This window comes from Sinocyclocheilus grahami, unplaced genomic scaffold, assembly GCF_001515645.1.
Source record: "Sinocyclocheilus grahami isolate Dianchi unplaced genomic scaffold, SAMN03320097.WGS_v1.1 scaffold1604.1, whole genome shotgun sequence".
In the NCBI taxonomy this organism is placed as follows: domain Eukaryota; kingdom Metazoa; phylum Chordata; class Actinopteri; order Cypriniformes; family Cyprinidae; genus Sinocyclocheilus; species Sinocyclocheilus grahami.
In genome coordinates, this window is record NW_015506783.1 from 105,841 (window position 1) to 128,375 (window position 22,535).

Genomic DNA, 22,535 nt, shown 5'->3' on the forward strand with positions numbered 1-22,535 from the left:
TGAATAAACAGACATGGAGTATAATTAACTGTACAGTGCATTGATGGCTTCACATAATGGGTACTATGTAATAAATCATTACATATATTATGATACTATATTGTGCATTCTAAAAGCCTGTATTCCTGTTCTCTAAAATGTTTAAGACACTTCAGGTGGTGGTATATAGTGAACAGAGGCACTTCGCTGTGTGTCGTGTCTATCACTCTTCAGACGGCACTATATTCACTATACAACTCCATCACTTTATTACAGCACAGCTTAAACACAGTATTGCTAATCAGTATTCAGAGCCAATATCAGTGTCATAATTTACAGCAATTTACAGAAAGAACAACAAAGTAAGAACACCGTGTTTAAAAAACATTTTATTGGCATGGACAACAAGTAAAACACATCAAAACTAAGGTTTACAGTGTAAAAACATCATTTGAAAAAAAGAAGCATTCAGTTACACACAAGATAAGATGGTATAACTCAAAACAACTAAAAAAAAGAACTTGGAAGTGAATGTAAAACAGGACAAACCCACTGCTTATCTAACAACTACAGAAAGAAGGCTTCACGTTTTGATTTCTCTTATCAGATTTCAGCCAAGGATAAGCTTCAGTTTGCGGTTTTAGGATGGATTACAGTAGAGCTGATACTACGGCCTGCAGCACATCTACACTCAGCACAATCCTCCATCCTCACTGCTGCGACTGCAAAAATCTGCACAAACATCTGCCACCAATAATATTCACTCTTATCACTGTGGCTCTTTAACACAACCATGTTAGGACAAGAACAAAGGTTTGTGAGCTGTAAACTGTTCGAGGAGGTGACAGCGAGGTAGCTGTAGCTCCTGGAGACCGTTGGATCAGTTCTCAGACATGGACTGACGCTGCTTCTCCATTCACTCCTTCAGTTTGTCTTCTGTCAGAGTCAGTCGCTGCTCCAAAATGGCCACCGTCTACAAAACAAGAACAGAACAGTCATGAGATTGACTGAAAGTGACACTTCCTACCTGATCTCATGTAAAAAATAAAAAAAAGGTAACTGAGTTAGAAAAAGGAATGACCTAACTAACCCTCAGTGGGGCATAAAAGAGATCGTACAAATGGTCACGTCTGAGATGCATTTTTAGCGGTATCTTGAACATTGTGAGGGATTTGGCGGTCTGGATAGGGTTAGAAAGATCATTCCACCAGCAAGGCACAGTGAATCAGAAAGTTCTGGAAAGCAATGTTGTGCCTCTCTGTGATTTCTGTGGTACCATCTCTGTGCTAGAAGAGCTTTGCAATAGTCCAGTCTAGAAATAACCAGGGCCTGGACGAGGAGTTGTGCAAAGCTGCATTATTGTTACTGTACTGTTAATGATTCTAGCTGGGTGGTGAAATTGTGCTGTACAGTTGGAGATGCTGGGAAGCCTAAAGTTCTGTCACCGCAAGATTGAGTTGCAGGTGATGGACTTTCATGCATGTCGAGATGTTGGCCAGACAGGCAGAGATCATCTGGTTGAAATGAAAGATAAAGTTTTGTGTCATCAGCATAGCAATGGTAGGAGAAACTATGTGTCAGTATGATGGGTCCCAGTGATGTAGTGTATAAGGAGAAGAGGAGGGGTCCTAGAACTGATCCCTGAGGAACACCCATGACCAGTTGATGTGCTTTGGACTCCTCTCCCCTCCAAGCAACCCTGAAAGGCCTACCCGTGAGATAAGATTCAAACCAGTGAAGTGGAGTTCCTGTGATGCCCGGCGATAAACAGAAGGAGGACAGAAGGATCTGATGGTAAATGAAAGCATTAAGAGCGTTTAGGATCCGTCCCGCTCTGGCCTGTACTGGGCGCCAGTTCGGGGAAAAGTGTAAAGAACAAGCACAGTCGTTGATGTGTTGCTGTGGAGGAGGTCTTGTGCTGACACATTCTAATAGTCAAAACATACAATATGTTTCCATAGTACAATAAACTCTTACTGTCAAACAAGCAAGCAGAATCTAATGCTTTTAACAGGTTATGTGATGAGGAATCAAATATGCCTTGATAATGTCATATGTAAAGATGATAGCAAATCATAACAATGGGTATTTACACTGTCTTAAAGGGCAAGCGGTCCTAAAATGTATGTAATAAAAAAAATGCATGATGTGTCCGTGATTGTTTGGAAGCTAAAGCTGAAGCATCTCACTACTGAGCTACTCAGATGGATTATGACAGAATGGAAAAGGAACAGAGTGAAGAACCATAAAGAAGCTAAATAAAAGGACAGAGAAAAAGTGAGGGAGGGAAGGACATTCAGATTCAAGCATGGGAGGGAGTCATAATCCGTCGTCACAAGAATGCATGAATGGCATCTATTTTGGCCGGCCCCAAACAGATGTGCCGTTCTCCTCGTAGACAAACCCGCTGATTATGCGGGGCAGAATACGAGCCCCCTCGTTCATGGCATGAGGCAGAAACCGAACACCACATCCTCTATATGGGGCAGAAGCACAGACGGACCCCTCAAGAAAGCGGCCTTCTCTGAGAGCGGCTGGAGAGGAGATGAGGAACGGAGGCAGGATGTCTTGTGCCAGGGTCTGCATGGTGTAGTGGGCTCATGGAGAGGGTGTGGGTGATGAACACACTGACCTTAATGTAGTATGGGGGCTGGGCCATTCACAACAGCACATGTGCAGTGGGAGCACTGAGAGTGTCCTCAAAACAAGCTCCCCGGGAGAGATGAGCAACTATTGCTCATGCGTCGCTTTCCTTAAACTCAGTCAAAGATAGAAAGCTGGCAGCCCTTGACAGGATTTTGCATTACAGAGAACATTTGTCACAACTTATTTTAATAAATGGCATCCAAACCTTAATATTAATTATATAAACTTAATAATCTTAATATTCTTTCTCCCCCAAAAATAAGTTATAGGCCCAAATGAAAAATATATAAATAATAGGTTAAGAAACTAAATAAAATAGTTGCTTTTCCACTATTGGGATAACAACAGGTCAGACTCTACAACCTGCCCTTAACATGCCTCCATAAGACTCCAACTTCACACAACCCCACCATTACACTAGATAAAGACTTAACACTCCAGCATTGATATCAGACTAATGATTTAGGATAAAATCTTACAGTGACAGTAATCTATTAATTTGTGTCAGTAGTGCACATCAATCATGCTGAATCAAAAGGGTGTTTATCACTTTCACATAAAAAGAGAACACACAGGAAAACAGCTCCATTAGGGCTAAGTCCAAAGGCATATACATATCATTCCTATCTCACTATACTATTATCCTTTCAGCCAGAGCAACACAGGGAGATCACGGACGGAAAACCAACAGTTCGTTATCAACAAAGGCATAGGGAAGAGTCTTAGGGAAGAAATGCGGAACCAAATAAATACATGATTATAATCATATATGACTTGTATTTAATATTAAGTTATTTTAGCCGTGTCTGGTAAGCATAATGCTTATTCATTATAGCAATGGTTAGCATCCGTAGCCTTTAGCGTCAAATCTATAAATAAAATATTTCTGCCTCATACGGTGATCGTAATCCCCATTGGATTGCAATCGTAAGTTATTTCAGACACTCACTGAGATTTGCTATGAAAATGGTTTCAAATCTCGATTTTAGCAGGTAGCCTGATATGAAAACATGTGAAATAAGCAGCAGTTGTGGCTGTCTCCTGACTCAGATAAGCTTTGTTCATGACCACTCCTCAAGCCCCAGTTGGCCTGCTTTGGAACAAGTGGGCCAAAACCCATTTGGATGTTGGCCCCGAGGAAGCCCCAACGAGGCATGATTAAGCCCCAGACTGGCCCTGGCACACACTAGTACACTCACTTTTGGCTCAATGGTGGAAATGTGCCTAATCAGGATTGTTTCTTAGAGACATATAAGGGCTAAATGCATCCTAAAATCCACCCCGAAAAGTTACATCACTAAACTCATCCCCCTTAAACGTTTTAATAGATGTCTAGCCACAATGACACACTGGGAACTGATCACTATCCTTGGGTCACAGTCAGAAAGGATAGTGTTTGATGGGATTGAGATCTGGACTCTGTTCAGCCAAATTAAGTTCTTACACACCCTCCTTGACAAAGCATTTTTATATGAGCTTCCTGATATGCCTGGGAGCACTGCTGTAATGAAGCAGGAAAGAGCCGTCCTCAAACTGTCGCCACACATTTACAAAGCACATAATTGTCCAGAATGTCATGAAAAACAGTCCCATTCCATTATTGTTCTCGGCCAAACACTGGCATGATGCTTTTGGGTAGGTAGTGTTCTTCTTGGCACCGTCCAAAACCAGATTTGTCCGTCAGACTGCCAGATGGTAAAGTATGATTCATCACTCTAAAAAACGTGTTCGCACAGCTTCAGAGAGCAATGGCAGTGAGCATTACAGCACTCCAGCAAACACTCAACACTGTGTGTGCTGATCTCACGACCACAGACACGACTTCATGAAGCACCAGACAAACAATTTGTGTTGACGGTGCTACCTGAGGCAGACTGGATCTCAGCATTGACCGTCTATTTCATGACTGCACTGATGCTGCTCCAAGACATTTACATTTAGCAACAACATCAATCTGTTGACCACTCTATCATGGCAGACATCTCATGTACAGACTTGTTGGAGAGGTGGCATCTACAGTGCCGAGACGTATGCCACTTCGGCCATTTTAGCGTAACTGTCTGAAAGAACAGCTGCGAGAATGAAGACTGAAATGAGAATTGCAATCAAAGTGGTGGTACACAAGAAATTCAAGGGTTTGGGTGTCCCAGTGGGCACTGTTGGTTTAATCATATGGAAATGGAAGCTACATCAAACCAACCAGACACTGCCTCAAAAAAAAGAATCAACCCTTGAAACTCTCTGCACAAACAAAGAAGCACTCTGTGATCACTTTGAAGGAATTGAGCCGCTGAGAATGAAGTAAAGGTGAATTGTCAACCATCAAGAGCTCTGGAGAACACAGAGGCACAGAAGAAGCTATTACTCAAACACACCATCAGCAGATCCCACACACTGCTTGTGAGATGGTAATGGCAGAGCATCCCTGAAGAACCTTTGAAACACAAAACGGCAGATGAAGAACTGCACTGGAATGTTGCAAAATGGAAACACATCTAAGGGAAATCTTAAACAGCACGAGTGGCAGATGAACACACATCCACATGAGAGGTCCTGGTGAAACCATGACCATAGTGATTTCATTCACTACACCAATGTAGGTGTGATCTGGGGTCGAGCCATACAAGGACAGAGCATTCAAAGGGACTTTGAACTGCTGATTGATGGGTTTGGGACAAACAAGATAACACGCAACAGAAACACAAACCCCAACATTCTTGTTTGCTTTTTTATATGGTTTGAATCAGTGCCAAGCAAATTCCTGGAATGCTAATTACGGCTGGAGAGTTATTTCTGATCATTCTTCCACAGCACTCTCGCTCTCAGAGTCTTCCCTCTATCCTCCTACAAGGACGTGCTTGATGTTTGACTCTGGGTTAGCGCAACCCAAGTGCACGCGGTTCAGAATGTGGGCGAGACGGGCTGATGCTCAGTAAACAGGCTTCCTGAGCCGCCCCCTGAGGCCCGGGAGGCAGAGCTCAATAACATCTGCTGGTATTTCATGCTAGAGGGAATGGGTTTTGCATTTCCTTCCTCTGCAAGTGTGCTTTTCCGATCAATACGAGCAAGAGCCTTTCGGCCCATCTGAAAAGGCTGGGTAGCAGTATAACTCAGTGAAACACAGCACTGAAGGTCACTGGAGTTAGCGCAGGTAAAATCGTGATAATACTACACTACACGAGACGCATGTTGTTTACAGGAGCGGTGTTCAAAATGCTGCTGCAACTGTGTGTGTGAGCTTTGAACGTAATCCACACTGATATGCTTTTTAGGTTGACAGTCTTGTTGAATAGGACAAGTATCTTATTGTATTTGACGTCATCTGCTACATAGAAATTCACTGCTGCTTCGGCACAGATCTATAGATGTAAACTGGCTCTATGACCCTTGTGTAAACCGGGATTTCTTTCTTTTCTTATTTTTTTATGCACATAGCATAGGCCTAAAATTGTTTCCATAATTAAGGCAGTTTGCATTAAGTTCAGATGGATATATTTTACAAACAAGGTTATCTACAACAGTCTGCCATCCCAGAATTCAGTCGAAAAGAAAATTGTTTCATGTTAATAGAAGCCTCTGTACAGAGCGAAACAGCAACTGCCTTTTTTCACATGCTCTTTAAACCAGCATTATAGGCCCATTAAACCCTCTCTAGGCTCTATTTTTGTTTATCAATTGCCCACATACTACAGCTGTGCATTAAACTTGTGGCTAACATACCCTCTGAGTGACAGTCTTGATGTTTGGGCTCACTGTAATACATGAATGTTACCAGTCCCCATACTAACATCTGCAATCTGCAGTGTGTGTACGGCTGAGAGGGGGAGTGTGTGAAAGTGTGTATCTTAGCACATTCCCCCGTTTCAGGTTCAGAAGTGAATTATTCATTGGGTTCTTCCAGCAACCGGATCCAGTGTTTTCTTCTAGACAGCACTTGTGCAGTGTGCATCAGGTGTGCTACATTAGCCAGTGCACTCCCAAGGTTTATATCTCTTCCTGTTTAACATTATGATCAAATGATGGCCAGGGAGATATTAAATGTCATCTGGATGTGCATTTTTGTGGAAACATCGGATGCTGGACTGCAGGGTCAAAATGACGTTTAAGATTTTGCATTTAAGTATCTTTAAACAATGCAAGGAGAAAAACACCACTGACAGCCTTCACTTGTACAGTAAAAACGGAACCCATGTGAACTATCATTGCATGCATAAATGCATGCATATCGGGGTCCTATCATTCATTAATTTATTATTATATTCCCCCCCCCGAGGACCACTTATAATGTTAGTGACATCATTCTGTGCAAAGTAGTTTTTCATGACCATTTTCCACCCTTTCTCTGACCTTTACCATAAAGCACAGAACAGACACACTAGCCTGTGCAGCGTCAGACAAATAGGAAAAGTCGTTTCAGAGGCAGAGCAAACATATTTGATTAAAGATTTTCTTGAGAATAACATGCACCCATATATACACTGGTTTATATATACACTACACTCTTAAAAATACAGGTGCTTCACGATGCCATAGAAGAACCTTTTTGTCTAAATGGTTCCATAAAGAACCTTCAACATCTGAAGAACCTTTCTGTTTCACAAAAGCTTCTTTGTGGCGAAAGAAGGTTCTTCAGATTATAAAAAGGTAAGAAAGAGATGGTTCTTTAAAGAACCTTTGACTGAATGGTTCTTTGTGGAACCAAAAATGGTTCTTCTATGGCATCGCTTGAAGAACCTTTTGAAGCACCTTTATTTTTAAGAGTGTACCATTGAAAAAGTTATTTTTTTAATAATAAATTAATGCTTTTATTCAGGAAGGATGCATCAAATTGATAAAAAGTGACTGGAAAGTCATTTAAAATGTTCAAAAGATCTCTGTTTGAAATAAATGCTGATCTTCTAAATGCAAAGAATCCTGAAAAATAAAACGTATCACAGTTTCCACAAATAATATTGTGCATCACAACTGTGTTCAACATTGATAATAATCAGAAATGATTGTTGAGCAGCAAATCAGCATATTATACTGATTTCTGAAGATCATGTGACACTGAACCTTTTAATAAAAATCCATCAAAAAACAAACAAATAAATAAATATTAGAATAAATAAATGCATCACTTCTAGGTACAAAATATGGTAGCATTTTTAATGACCAATATCCAATTAAAGTAATAAGTAATAAGATAAAGTAATAAGATACAAGTGTATTTAGGACACATTAAATGGAAGCTCTACTTGGGCTGAACGGTACTACTACTTGGCAAAAGTACGGTAATCAACAGCATGTCACAGACACTTCAGCAGGGTTCCTTTACTTCCTTTACTGCCCTGTTTTAACTGTACTGAAGCTCATTCAGGAAACTCCAGTCCAGCAGTACATTGAGATTGTGAGCTCTGAATCACATCCGCTCTGACTTCCAAAGCGTTGTTTTAATCGGGCTTTAGTCGTGTTGTGTCGGTGAGGTACATGAAAACTCCTCTAAGCCCCGAGTGTGTGAGTGATGCTCTTCCCAGGGGTTACGGCCGTATATGTATAGAGTGAAGCACGCAGGAGCAGGTGCATTAACAGATTATTCCTCTCATTTAGTGTACGCTGAGCTGATGAACTGAATGGACACTAATGCTGCATTAGGAGTGCAGTGGGACAGACATTCATCTGAAAGACAGCTTCTACCAGGAACAGAAGAACAGGCTTCATGCTTTCAGCTGTCATTTCACACTTGACTTACCTTCATTAAAAGCTCCTTCATACATGTATAATTAGAAATTAGAGACAATTACTCTACATGTACTGCATGTTCTTAATGGCTGAAACTGCTTTAATCCAAAACATATGAGTAGATATGAAACAGAAATGTATATATGATTTTTGATGTGTATATGTTCTAAAATTAAATATCTTTAAATCTCAAAGCTCACATACACAAAGGTTCATGAGTGAGAAAATTATTGATAGTAATGACTTCTGGTTAATTCAGTGAAGCACTCTTTAAACGGGTTTAAAACAATAACAAGAACTTGGTCTTTAGACCGGTTCACCATCAGAACCGGCTCATATGACATCATGATAAAGACCCCTTGTCTTTGTATTATTGTGTTGGCCTGCATTTTAGCTCCTCACCCAGAGGACGACTTCAGCTTATCTCACTGACGTGACCTTAAGAGTTCATATTCCCAATCACAGAGCCACTGTGAGCACTGACACACAACAGATGTGATCATTTACCATGACTTACAATTAGTCAGTTGGGAACACAATGTTTTAAATTTTTTTATTAAATGAAAGAGACAGAAAAGTGAGGACACAATTATTGGGTAGAATTGTCTAAATACTTGCAAAATTTTACAAGACATTGTAATTCATAAGTTGTTTGTTGTAATTATGCCACTGACATTCTTTTGCTTATTGTGTTTACCGTGGTAAACGCGTGCTGAAGCATTTGTTCTCATGCGTATCGCATGGTTTTTCAGTTTTGGTTTGCTAAGTACTAAGGCGTGGCCAAAGCCAGTTGAAGTACTTATTTACAGTGTTTGCAAGTAATTGTTAGAAGAAGCAGTTGAGCAACAGAAGAGGACAGAAGCTTGTAAGTGTTTTGTTTCTTTACTCATTAGATTTTAGCATGGTAGTCGTTCCTGGGCAAATCAAAAAACCTTACTGACCTTAGTTTGTATCAGTCACTCCTCACTTCCTTCTCTGCAAATGTCTCCACTGCTAAAACGTCATATTACCACAACAAAATTCACACACTTTTCAAAATCTTCTCTTCACTTCTTTGTCCTCACCCCCCCTCCCTCCTTCATCAACTCTTACAGCTGACGACTTTGCAATATTCTTCATAAATAAAACAAGAACCAACAGGGGCCAATTCCCCACACCTCAAACTACGACAAACATATCATAACAACAAATACACGCTCTCTCTCCTTCTTCTCTCCACTCTCAGAGGCAGACGTTTCCAAACTTACCCTTTCCAATCAACCTTCTACCTGTCCGCTTGATCCTATCTCCACTCACCTCCTTCAGGTCATTTCTTCCTCAATTATACCTGCACTCACTCCCATTATCAACACCTCTCTTCACACTGGTACCTTTCCCACAGCATTTAAGCAGGCTCGAGTAACCCTACTGCTTAAGAAACCCTCTCTAAATCCAGCACATGTAGAAAACTACAGACCGGTATCCCTTCTTCCATTCATTGCAAAGACACTTGAGCGAGTTTTGTTCAACCAACTCTCTATGTTTCTCACACAGAACAAGCTCATGGACAACAACCAATCTGGCTTCAAAAGCGGCCACTCAACTGAGACTGCCCTGCTCTCAGTTACTGAAGCCCTCAGTAGGGCCCTGGCAAGAGCAGCTTCCATATCCCCAGTACTTATCTTGCTGGATCTGTCTGCAGCCTTTGACACAGTTAACTACCAGATCCTCCTGTCCACCCTCATGAAGATGGGCATCTCAGGAGCCGTCATACCTCTCAGGTAGGTCCTTCAGGGTGTCTTGGAGGGGTGAGGATTCTAACTTCTTGCCACTGGGGTACCTCAGGGCTCAGTGCTTGGACCACTTCTCTTCTCCATCTACATGTCATCATTAGGACATGTCATTCAGAAGCATGGCTTTTCCTATCACTGCTATGCTAATGACACTCAACTCTACTTCTCATCCCAATCAGATGATCTGACGGTAGCTGTTCCTGCAGATTTGCCTTATACAACATTAGGAAGATTAGGCCCTTCCTATCAGAGCAGGCCACACAACTCCTTGTCCAAGCTCTTGTTCTCTCCAGACTGGACTATTGTAACGCTCACTTGGCAGGCCTTCCAGCATGTACTATCAAGCCTCTGCAACTGATCCAGAATGCAGTAGCGAGAGTGGTCTTCAACGAGCTGAAGAAAGCCCACGTCACACCTCTCTTCATCAGTTTGCACTGGCTGCCAACTGGCTGCCTACAAGACAACCACTGGCACTGCAGCAATATACCTAAACTAGTTCAGACTTATGCGCCCTCCAGAATCTTGCGTTCTGCAAGTGAACAACGCCTCGTTGTGCCGTCCCAAAGAGGCACAAAATCTCTCTCACTGACCTTTTCCTGGACTGTTCCCAGCTGGTGGAACGACCTGCTGATCTCAATTCAAGCAGCTGTGCAGTTAGCCATTTTCAAAAAACATCTTAAGACACATCTTTTTCATCAGCAACTGCATTACATATTACATTCAGACATTCAGCTCAGAAGTGCAGAAAGTCACTGCGATAATGTCCCCAAATCTATAGCCATTATAATAGTATTTATGACATATCTAAAAAGAAAGCTGACATATGAAGAATGTTTTTAGCAAATATTCAGTAAATATTCGACTTCATCCACTGAGTAGATAGATATAAGACGTAAATAAGCATACACATTCGTCAGATGTGCACCGTATGTAAACGTGCATCACAGCACTACGCATGTCAGATATTTTTGAATCCGGTTGAGAAAATAGTCGGATTCAAGAATTTACATCCTTATCTTTTCCTATTGTGATTGGATTCTTGCAGGTCTACACCACCCCTGTCAATCCAATCTAAATTGCATTCAGATCAAACTCATTTGGATCGGTTGAGGTGTTTTCATGAAATCTTTTCAGTCCAAATGAGGCATCAATGCGATTATAAACAGATGATGTTGGTGCATGTAAACACAGTGTTTGGTGTGAATCTGTTACCTGTGTGAGCACATCCAGCTGTCCTACGATGTGCTGGTGAGCACAGTGGGAATGCTGTCCCGCTGGCCGTCAGACGGGGCGTCCACACCAGCTCCAGGTCTGACCAGAGCTGTGCTGCCACTCTTCTGTGAGGTATGGCCATCAGACAGACCAGCGGCTCCTTACTCCTGCGGGAGTGATGGGAAACTGTTAGCATCACTGAGGCCTTCACACATGCTGCTGACAGCCGTCTGAAGGAGATTCACTGCTTCACAGCATCTGTCACTGCATGGGAGGCAAAGCAAATGTTGCAATGAAACAGAAGTAGCGACAGATCTTTATTTCTGTATTGTGACGTGCATTTGATTGTAATGGGTTATTAAAAAAGAAAAATGTTGAGTGGCTATTCTATGCATCAGTTGTCGATTGGATGACTGGATGGGGGGCGTGGCTCCAGGGGTGGAGTTTAAGGGGACTAAATGACTGGAGAAGATCCAGTTATGACATTCTGATTAAACATCATGAGTTCAAAACAACAGATGAACTGTTCACAATAAGATCTCTAACATGCATTAGAAAATAGACGGGTAGGTTTCACTTCATGCCAACTTTAAGGTTCAGTTTACTTAGCGGCCATTTAGACACACGCAGCTCCAACCAGAAGAGAATGACTGGATCTCCTAAACTGTTTGTCAAGATTATAGCGAGAGTGGTCTTCAACGAGCTGAAGAAAGCCCACGTCACACCTCTCTTCATCAGTTTGCACTGGCTGCCAACTGGCTGCCTACAAGACAACCACTGGCACTGCAGCAATATACCTAAACTAGTTCAGACTTATGCGCCCTCCAGAATCTTGCGTTCTGCAAGTGAACAACGCCTCGTTGTGCCGTCCCAAAGAGGCACAAAATCTCTCTCACTGACCTTTTCCTGGACTGTTCCCAGCTGGTGGAACGACCTGCTGATCTCAATTCAAGCAGCTGTGTCTTTAGCCATTTTCAAAAAACATCTTAAGACACATCTTTTTCATCAGCAACTGCATTACATATTACATTCAGCGCATGGCTTCAGAAGTGCAGAAAGTCACTGCGATAATGTCCCCAAATCTATAGCCATTATAATAGTATTTATGACATATCTAAAAAGAAAGCTGACATATGAAGAATGTTTTTAGCAAATATTCAGTAAATATTCGACTTCATCCACTGAGTAGATAGATATAAGACGTAAATAAGCATACACATTCGTCAGATGTGCACCGTATGTAAACGTGCATCACAGCACTACGCATGTCAGATATTTTTGAATCCGGTTGAGAAAATAGTCGGATTCAAGAATTTACATCCTTATCTTTTCCTATTGTGATTGGATTCTTGCAGGTCTACACCACCCCTGTCAATCCAATCTAAATTGCATTCAGATCAAACTCATTTGGATCGGTTGAGGTGTTTTCATGAAATCTTTTCAGTCCAAATGAGGCATCAATGCGATTATAAACAGATGATGTTGGTGCATGTAAACACAGTGTTTGGTGTGAATCTGTTACCTGTGTGAGCACATCCAGCTGTCCTACGATGTGCTGGTGAGCACAGTGGGAATGCTGTCCCGCTGGCCGTCAGACGGGGCGTCCACACCAGCTCCAGGTCTGACCAGAGCTGTGCTGCCACTCTTCTGTGAGGTATGGCCATCAGACAGACCAGCGGCTCCTTACTCCTGCGGGAGTGATGGGAAACTGTTAGCATCACTGAGGCCTTCACACATGCTGCTGACAGCCGTCTGAAGGAGATTCACTGCTTCACAGCATCTGTCACTGCATGGGAGGCAAAGCAAATGTTGCAATGAAACAGAAGTAGCGACAGATCTTTATTTCTGTATTGTGACGTGCATTTGATTGTAATGGGTTATTAAAAAAGAAAAATGTTGAGTGGCTATTCTATGCATCAGTTGTCGATTGGATGACTGGATGGGGGGCGTGGCTCCAGGGGTGGAGTTTAAGGGGACTAAATGACTGGAGAAGATCCAGTTATGACATTCTGATTAAACATCATGAGTTCAAAACAACAGATGAACTGTTCACAATAAGATCTCTAACATGCATTAGAAAATAGACGGGTAGGTTTCACTTCATGCCAACTTTAAGGTTCAGTTTACTTAGCGGCCATTTAGACACACGCAGCTCCAACCAGAAGAGAATGACTGGATCTCCTAAACTGTTTGTCAAGATTACGTTTATTAAAAAAGATGACATAACATTTTTTCAGCCCATTTAGTGTGCGTGTGTGATCTAGAGTGAACCAACTCCATAAAAAGATGGCTGGCTCTGTAAACTCAAAGGTGTGCTTATTTTAGTGTTGGACTGACATTTGAATAGGCGGTCCTTCACTGATCACATTAATGCTGAAGTGGTCACTGTGTTTCTGATGGTAGTTTGAGAAATCATGTTTAATTAAAGTGCTGAGGGGAATGTAAAGGTCAGCTGTGTAATTGCCTGGTTACAGTATTATGGACACAAATGAGACTAACAGCACATGGGATTAATCGCTTCTGGAAGACAAGAGGACGCGGAAAAGTCATCAACATTACAACAGCTCCATCAATAAAACATATTACACCAATAAAGACTGATATTAAACCCAAGACGACAATGATTCAAGATACTAATAAGCGCTTTTACCACCTCGAGTGGTATGTGTCAAGTGTATATTACGCTCACAGTTTTCCCCAGAGTTTGTCCTAGTATATAATACAAGGGCCAAGATAGTAATCCACATGAAACATCTGCATTTATTGAAATTTATTGGAAATGAAGGAGCAGGAACTGTAAAACCATCTTAAATCAGGAGAATAGACGGTGTAAATGAGTTCATGAAATTAATGTGACTGACACTGATGGGGACTGAACAAGGCTGATCAAGAGTGAGTCCAGTCTGCTTTGTTCACAGACCCACATCAACTGTTCAGACATCTGAAGCTTCAGAGGAGTTCAACCTGAACATATGAAATGTCATGTTATTGGTTTTATACTCTGAGCAGCCAATAACTCACTGCATTAACACACTGATGTCCTTGCTACAAGTGGACCTCTACTTTATGTAGTCCGGGTCATATTTTTAGATTGGATAGGATCTCCTAGGGGAAACCGCATTATGCAGAAATCACTGAACAGAAATCAAGAGAAATAAAAAAACGCTATAAAATCCTTGTTTTGTTCATTTTCCCAGGTGTCACTCATCTTATCCATGTTTGGTCAGTCGTCAACATCCTTAGCGTAGTTGTAAGAGGCGCTAAAATGGGTCTACAGTTTCTTTCACATCCATTACGCCATTTTTCATAACGTAGACTATATCTGAAGTCTTTGGTGTTTATTTAGCCTCTAATTGATATGCTGTTATAAATCTGTACATTAACGTTAGATGAGGTGAAATAAACCATGCATACGAGTCGATATTCTGTTGATTTGTGCTTATTGGTGAAAGAGCAACTTCTGATGAAATGTAAAAATACATTTCCCAAATGACAACAATCATTGCAATTAAAATTTAGCAAAATAATATATTTTTTATTATACAGTAAGACAAAAATGTTTCCACTGACTAAAACTAGACTAAAATTCTCAGACATTTAGTCGACTAAAACTTGACTAAAACTAAAACAGGACAAGTTGACCAAATATGATAATAACTAAATGTTACATTTGACAGGAAAAAGAATAAGAATATTAAAAATGAGTTCAACCTGAACATATGAAATGTCATGTTATTGGTTTTATACTCTGAGCAGCCAATAACTCACTGCATTAACACACTGATGTCCTTGCTGCAAGTGGACCTCTACTTTATGTAGTCCGGGTCATATTTTTAGATTGGATAGGATCTCCTAGGGGAAACCGCATTATGCAGAAATCACTGAACAGAAATCAAGAGAAATAAAAAAACGCTATAAAATCCTTGTTTTGTTAATTTTCCCAGGTGTCACTCATCTTATCCATGTTTGGTCAGTCGTCAACATCCTTAGCGTAGTTGTAAGAGGCGCTAAAATGGGTCTACAGTTTCTTTCACATCCATTACGCCATTTTTCATAACGTAGACTATATCTGAAGTCTTTGGTGTTTATTTAGCCTCTAATTGATATGCTGTTATAAATCTGTACATTAACGTTAGATGAGGTGAAATAAACCATGCATACGAGTCGATATTCTGTTGATTTGTGCTTATTGGTGAAAGAGCAACTTCTGATGAAATGTAAAAATACATTTCCCAAATGACAACAATCATTGCAATTAAAATTTAGCAAAATAATATATTTTTTATTATACAGTAAGACAAAAATGTTTCCACTGACTAAAACTAGACTAAAATTCTCAGACATTTAGTCGACTAAAACTTGACTAAAACTAAAACAGGACAAGTTGACCAAATATGATAATAACTAAATGTTACATTTGACAGGAAAAAGAATAAGAATATTAAAAATAGCTGGCAAAATTAACACTATGCTGCACACTGGTGGTGGTTGAGGAGAGACCCCCTCATATGACTGTGAAGTGCTTTGGGTGTACAGCAATACACAATAAAGCGCTATATAAATGTCTCATTCATTCATTCATTCATATTCAAATTGTTTGGCTTCCCAAAACACCAGTGTGAATGTGATGTGGACTGAGACTCTGTCACAACTATATAGCAGTTTGAGTCCACTTTAAAGTCCAGCTACAAATCAATGCAAATTACTCTAATTTGGTCACTGAAAGGGGGTTGGAAAATCTGCTCTCAAAGTGCACATTTATAAGATACAATATTTTTGGAGCAGGTCCACCCCCTACAGTCTCACAAAATCCTGTGGCAAACCCTGGGTGTGCTGTTACACCCTGGATACCACCTAGAAACATGACAAAAACCCTTAGCAACCACCCAGTACACCCGGAAACCACCTGGCAATATGAAAAAAAACCTTAGCAACCACCCAGGAAACCATCAAGCAACATGAAAAAAAAACCCTTAGCAACCACCCAGTACACCCGGAAACAACCTAGCAACATGAAAAAAACCCTTAGCAACCACCCAGTACACCCTGGAAACCCCCTAGCAACATGAAAAAAACCCTTAGCAACCACCCCGCACACCCTGGAAACCACCAAGCAACATGAAAACAAAAAATTCATTAGCAACCACCTAGTACACAGTCCACAGGGGTGTTACACCAGTACACCCGGAAACCAACTAGCAACATGAAAAAAAACCTTAGCAACCACACAGTACACACTGGAAACCACCTAGCAACATGAAAAAAACCTTAGCAACCACCCAGTATACCCTGGAAAAAAAAAACCCACCCAGAAGCCGCAGAGCATCACCCTAGCAATGGCCCACAGCACTACTCACATTATCTTCACTAAATCCAGTCACTGTACTGTAGTGATCTAAACAAAAGGTGCGTGTGCTTTTTCCAGAAGCCGTAAATTAGTCAAGAATCATCAGTTATGCCCGGACGTAAAGTGTGTGCGATGGCGGTGTAATAGAGTGTAAGGACGTGGAGAAGTGCTCATCTGAGAGGGAACTCTTTCATCGCTGACTCTGCTTCTGAAGGATAGCGTGGGATGGTCTTAATCTTCCCTCTCCATTCGCTCGCACAGAATGGAAAAGGTGCATTTTGTCATCCGTTAGCTCTGAATGAACTGATTTTTTTCTCTGTAGAGGTGTATTTTTGCAGTGCCGGGTAATTGGCACTGCCGGCCAGTTCAAATATTTACTTACAGTGAAGAATAGCTTTATATAAACCATGTGCGGCTGCTCTGGCACACTGCAGCTCTATATTTAACCAGGCTGGGCTGGTCTGGATCAGGAAGAAAAACAGTTCAAATACTAGATCCTCATGACTGGCACAAGGGAAAACATTTGGTCAAGCAGCAGCAGCTTGAATTATCCATCTTGACATCAGGTGGCTGTTTGTAACACACAATATTATGCATTAAATAAATTTAATTGGCTTTGCTGGTGGCTGCGTCCCTGTGTCCTTCTGCAGCCACACAGCCAAACCTCTAGATGGCGACTCTACAGGAACAACGCTCAGCAGAAGACGGCGTTTGTTCACCTCCGAGCAGCGGCAGCAGTGTAAACAAACAGAGGAGGGTCGGAAGCATTTAGTGGAATTCTCTCTTAAATGTCATGTTGCTATATTAATAAACAAATATATTATGACGTTTTTGGATTCATTTATGATTTGTTCGATCAGCCTCACCGCTCTCATTAGCAGCTTTAGCAATCAGACTCTGCTACATTCATTTCTAGTGGATTTTACATTATGAAAAAATAACGAGCTGAAATCAATGTGACTGATTCTATTTCACAAAGCTTGTTTTATCAGCTATCGAGTCCCAGTTAAACTTAGAAGACTTAATGATGCGCATCAGAAAAGAGCACAATTATATATATATATATTTACACTCCCGGTCAAAAGTTTGGGATCAGAACGATTTGTAATGTTTTTACAGGAGTGTCTTCTGCTCATCAACGCTGCATTTATTTGATCAAAAATACAGAAAAAAATATAATATTGTGAAATATTATTACGATGTAAAATAATGTTTTTCTATTTTAATATACTTTAAACTGTAATGTATTTCTGTGATGTGCAGCTGTATTTTCAGCATCATTCCTCCAGTCTTCAGTGTCACATGATCTTCAGAAATCAGTATAATATGCTGATTATTATCAGTGCTGGAAAATATTGTTTTGGAAGCTGTGATACTTTTTTTTCAGGATTCTTTGATGAATAAAAAGTTAAAAAGAAGAGCATTTATTTAAAATAGAAATCTATCTTTATAACATTTATATTTTTGGCACACAATGCAGAGCATACAACTAAAATATGTGTTCTTTAATAAATTAGCCCTGGCTGTAACATAGGTGTTTCACCGTAACGAAACAGTGACGCCAAAACCACAGTAAGTACCGAACCGTGAGAACTGTTACACCCTGATGACTTTACACAACTTCATACTTTCCTCTGATGGCTTGAAAACTCCTGATTACAGATTGCACGTAGATGTAGACCTTGAATAAATTGTTTCCTAAATAATGAATGTACAATGTTAATTTGAACTACATTATCTATAGTTGTGTAAACGCTTGAGCTGTGAAGAGAGGGCCTGTGAAACGGGAGCTGGATGTTAAGGAAGAGCCTGACGAAACAAACACAAAAACATGAAAGCTGAAGAGAGCTTATGCTGAGCCAACAGACTTCCAAAGAGCAGGATTAACTCGTGTTGAGAGGTGGACTTATTCACAGCTCAGCAGTAAAACAGCTGCTCAAACACACACATACAGTGAGACACACTCACGCACCCTTTAACACCCTCACCATGAATCACCTGGACTAGAAAAACCAACAGTGGAAAATGTCCTGAGGCTCCAGAGAAACTCTGAACTGAACTGAGCTGACAGATCCATCAACAGACGTTTCCTCCAAACACAGTCATTCATCAGGAGCTGCCACACACACACACACACACACACACACTCACGCACACACGCACACACGCACACACTCACGCACACACGCACACACGCCCACACACACACACACACACACACACACACACACACACACACACACACAGAGTCAGACACAAGCAAACACAATAAGAAATATTATTACAATTTAAAACAGCTGATTTCTATGTGAATATATAGTAAAATCTATTGCTTGTGTCACTTTTGTTGAAATCAGCTGCGGGTCGAGCGTGCGGAGCATTATTTGTGTGACGCAGGAGGTTGCTGTTCATGTAAAGCGTCACTTATTAGGCTCCATTTGCACTTCATTTAGGATCCTGAGGTAGAAGATCTGTCTGGGTTTTCAAGCAGAGCTGTGGTACCATCTGAGCCTTGCAAATTAGTCAGGTTTAATGAGATTAATGTGTGCTTTGTGGAGCGCTAAAAGAAAACAGCTCCCTTGCAAATGCACTAATTTTCTAAGCTTTTCTGCTGCTCATAAATGAGCACATCTAAGCCAGAGAGGACTTTGTAAATTCATAAAGGAAAAATGGCTGAAGATTCTTTCCCTCTGAGAGGATCTCCATTTGTCATCATGTACGATGAGCTTCACGCTCAGGTTCATATGAGGCGGGAGGAGAGAGACAGAGAGGAACACAGAGCAAAGACAAAAGCAGCAGCAGCGAGAGAGCAGCACAGGTCTCACACGCTGCTGCTCTTTGGTCTTTGTTTCTCAGAAGGGCTCTTCATGGAAGCTGAAAGATCAGCCATTAGACGGCCAGAGAAAGAGAGCATCCTCACACAAGAGCCTCCGACCTGTCAAAGGCAATTCTGTGAAGTACAGCCAAGCAACTGCCTCAAGGAATTATGGGATGTCAGTTTTTCCCAGTAACCTGACAGAGACAAATATAGATTGCTTAGAGCTGAACTCTGCATTTCCCTTCATTGCAAACGTCACGTCACGAGAGCTCAACAAAAGGCCCAAGTTTCACGTCTGCTGCACAGATTTACTGCAGAAAGGTGAAAGAAGGCAAAACAGCACGTGTGCTACTGAAAGACGGAATTAAATCAGCCAAAACAGCGAATAACAATCACATGAGGAGTGTGTTTTACTGTTGCTTTTGTTCTGTGCAGATCAGTGCAGTTTTCTGCGTGTGCTGGGAATTCTTTCATGAACTCTGCAAATGGAGCAAATTCACTAAACAATGGTATGTCTGCTTGTAATTCACTAACTTCCTGCGAACTAGAGAAAGCATGTGCAATCAGTGCTGAAACAGCATCGTGATACGGTGCGTGAGTATTTATAGAGTCAGTCTCATTCATTTTCATGCAAACAGGCCTCTTTTCCATTTCAATTAGACTCAGTACAGACTAGAGATTAAACTATCCAAAATTATCATGTTATCAGTATTGTAACGGTATTGTTCAAATGTGCTGGACATCTTCAAAAACTACTGACACATAAATTTACACCAGGCCATGTAAATTCGGTCCGTCTTTTGGCCAGACAAAAGCTGCACACAGGCTGAATGTAAATGTAACTCTCTGACAGCAGGTGGCGCACATGGAGCAGCAGAATTAGAGCTGTTTCCCGTAACCTCCGTGCACAAAGCATTGCGATTAAGAACACTTATTTACTAGGAATTACATGGCATTAGTTAATTAGTCACTTTACAGCTGCTGCTATCATAAAACACACTCACTTGTAGGTACAAAATTCTACACATGGCACATTTATATTATATATTATACACATGTCCAACTATAAATATTTTAGCCATAATCCGTCTGTTTGACGCACATGTGAGTGGCGGCAAAGTAAGTCTATGGTGTTTAGTGGAGAATCACATGCAGAAGGCTCGTGCACTCCTGACTTTCTAACATTTACAGATGGAGAATATACGGTGTTGTGCAAAAGACTCAGGCCATTAGTATTTTCACCAAGCAAAAAATGGTTTCTTTTGCTGTAGCGTCAGTAGAAAACATGACATGGTGACATGAAGAAACAGAAAAAACTAAGACAGACTAAATCCTGAAGAACTGTGGCAACGTCTCCAAGATGCTTGAAGAAACCTTCCTGCAAAGCTACAGTGCTGTGAGAAGTTTTAGGCATTTGTGTAAAATGCTGTAAAGTGAGGATGCTAATGTCATAAATAGATTGTATTGATCAATTAACTTCCATTAACTAAATCAAATGTTGTGTATAAGGCCAGATCTCTCTGTTGTAGACATAATTATGATACATATAATGCATGTAACCTGTGCACCAAGAGAGAAAACTAAATATAAATAACATTTATTTTCTTTCTCTGTCACAAACAATGCAATATCAATATTTACCCACTGTATGTGTACATATATTAGGGCTGGGTAAAAAATATTGATTTCTTGATTTTAATCAATTCTCATTTTTATTAAAAGATATCGATTCATAAATCCCAAGAATCGATTAGTGTAGCCAGTTTTCAGTTCATGAAGGGAACATTGTTGTGCCTCCCGTCCAATAAATCGTAATAAGCTTTGTGCTTTATTACTTTTGATATGAAACAAAGTCTCAGATTTCAAATTCTGTCCATTTTATTACAATATTCAAATAGTAAATGCCGTTTTGGCGCTGTTTAATGTGGAGTGACAGATCATCTCCTCAGCTTTAACAGCAGTTACAGCACGAAATAAACATGAGTGAACATCCGAAGGTGTTAAAAGAAAGAGTACAGCTTACCGAAACCCGTCTCCTGTCTCATGTAATCACTTGATCAGTGTTTCAAACGCAGAAAGACGACAATAGCTTAAACAACGTGTCACGTAATGTCACATTTACCGAAGAAACCCATGAACTCATTAGTCAGCTAGAAAAATAAACTCTAGAGAGGAGCATTTTGATAAATATGCACCATATAACATATTCATTATCATTTTCACTGTTCTTCAGTATTCAATTTATGTCAAAATCTGTCAAGTTTTTGTGACAATCACCATTTAAATGTTTATATTTCAAAAAATGAATTGGAGTAGATATAAAATGATGTAATTTAAAATTAAAGTTAGTATTATAACTTTAATATTACAAAAACTTTATTGAGTATATTTTACATGTTTGTATACATATCAGCAAATTTCAACCTTCCATATTATTGACTCTCAGGTATATTTTACAGCATTGTTGAGAAGTTTTATTTTCCTTGAGAAAATTTGACATGTCCTGTACTTGATATATATCCAAAATAACCCATATCAAATAGCATGCTTGTAAAGGATAATTGAATCGATTTGTGAAATTTGGGTCAAAACCCAGTACTAATATATATATATATATATATTTGGTCTGAACAAAAACAGCAGATGGGCTGAATGAAAGGGCAAATTCATTCATTAGATGGCGGTTAAGGAAAAGCAGAAATATAGCAGTTAGTCCAGTACGCAAAAGCATTACACAAAGTTAAAACTCCTCGGATCAGCCTGAATCAGGTGAGTGGCCTATTTCAATGTCAGAAAGGTGAAGGCAACGAGTCTGCAGGTCTGACTTCTGCATCTGTGGTTTAGTAAAGCAGACTTTCGTCATGTTTCAGAGATTATTCAGGTGTTGCTGTGTCAGATAACACCGGTCTGCTGCTTCCTCCACTATACAGAGCTCTGTACCTCACAAGATCTCTAATGTGCTGGAAAACTGTACTCCGCACACATGCTGCGGGCATATTTGAGTGAGCATGTTACAGTCAGAGTACACGTACAGTATCCA

At 40.5% G+C, this 22,535-nt stretch overlaps 1 long non-coding RNA gene across 1 annotated transcript; it reads left to right on the plus strand.

The window, feature by feature from the left end:
• Nucleotides 1–1,219: 1,219 nt before the first annotated feature.
• Nucleotides 1,220–21,591, plus strand: LOC107571508 (uncharacterized). The gene is made up of 3 exons (XR_001607196.1): nucleotides 1,220–1,229; nucleotides 6,499–6,500; nucleotides 21,514–21,591. It is a non-coding gene; the product is annotated as an uncharacterized lncRNA (long non-coding RNA).
• The last annotated feature ends 944 nt before the right edge of the window (nucleotides 21,592–22,535 follow it).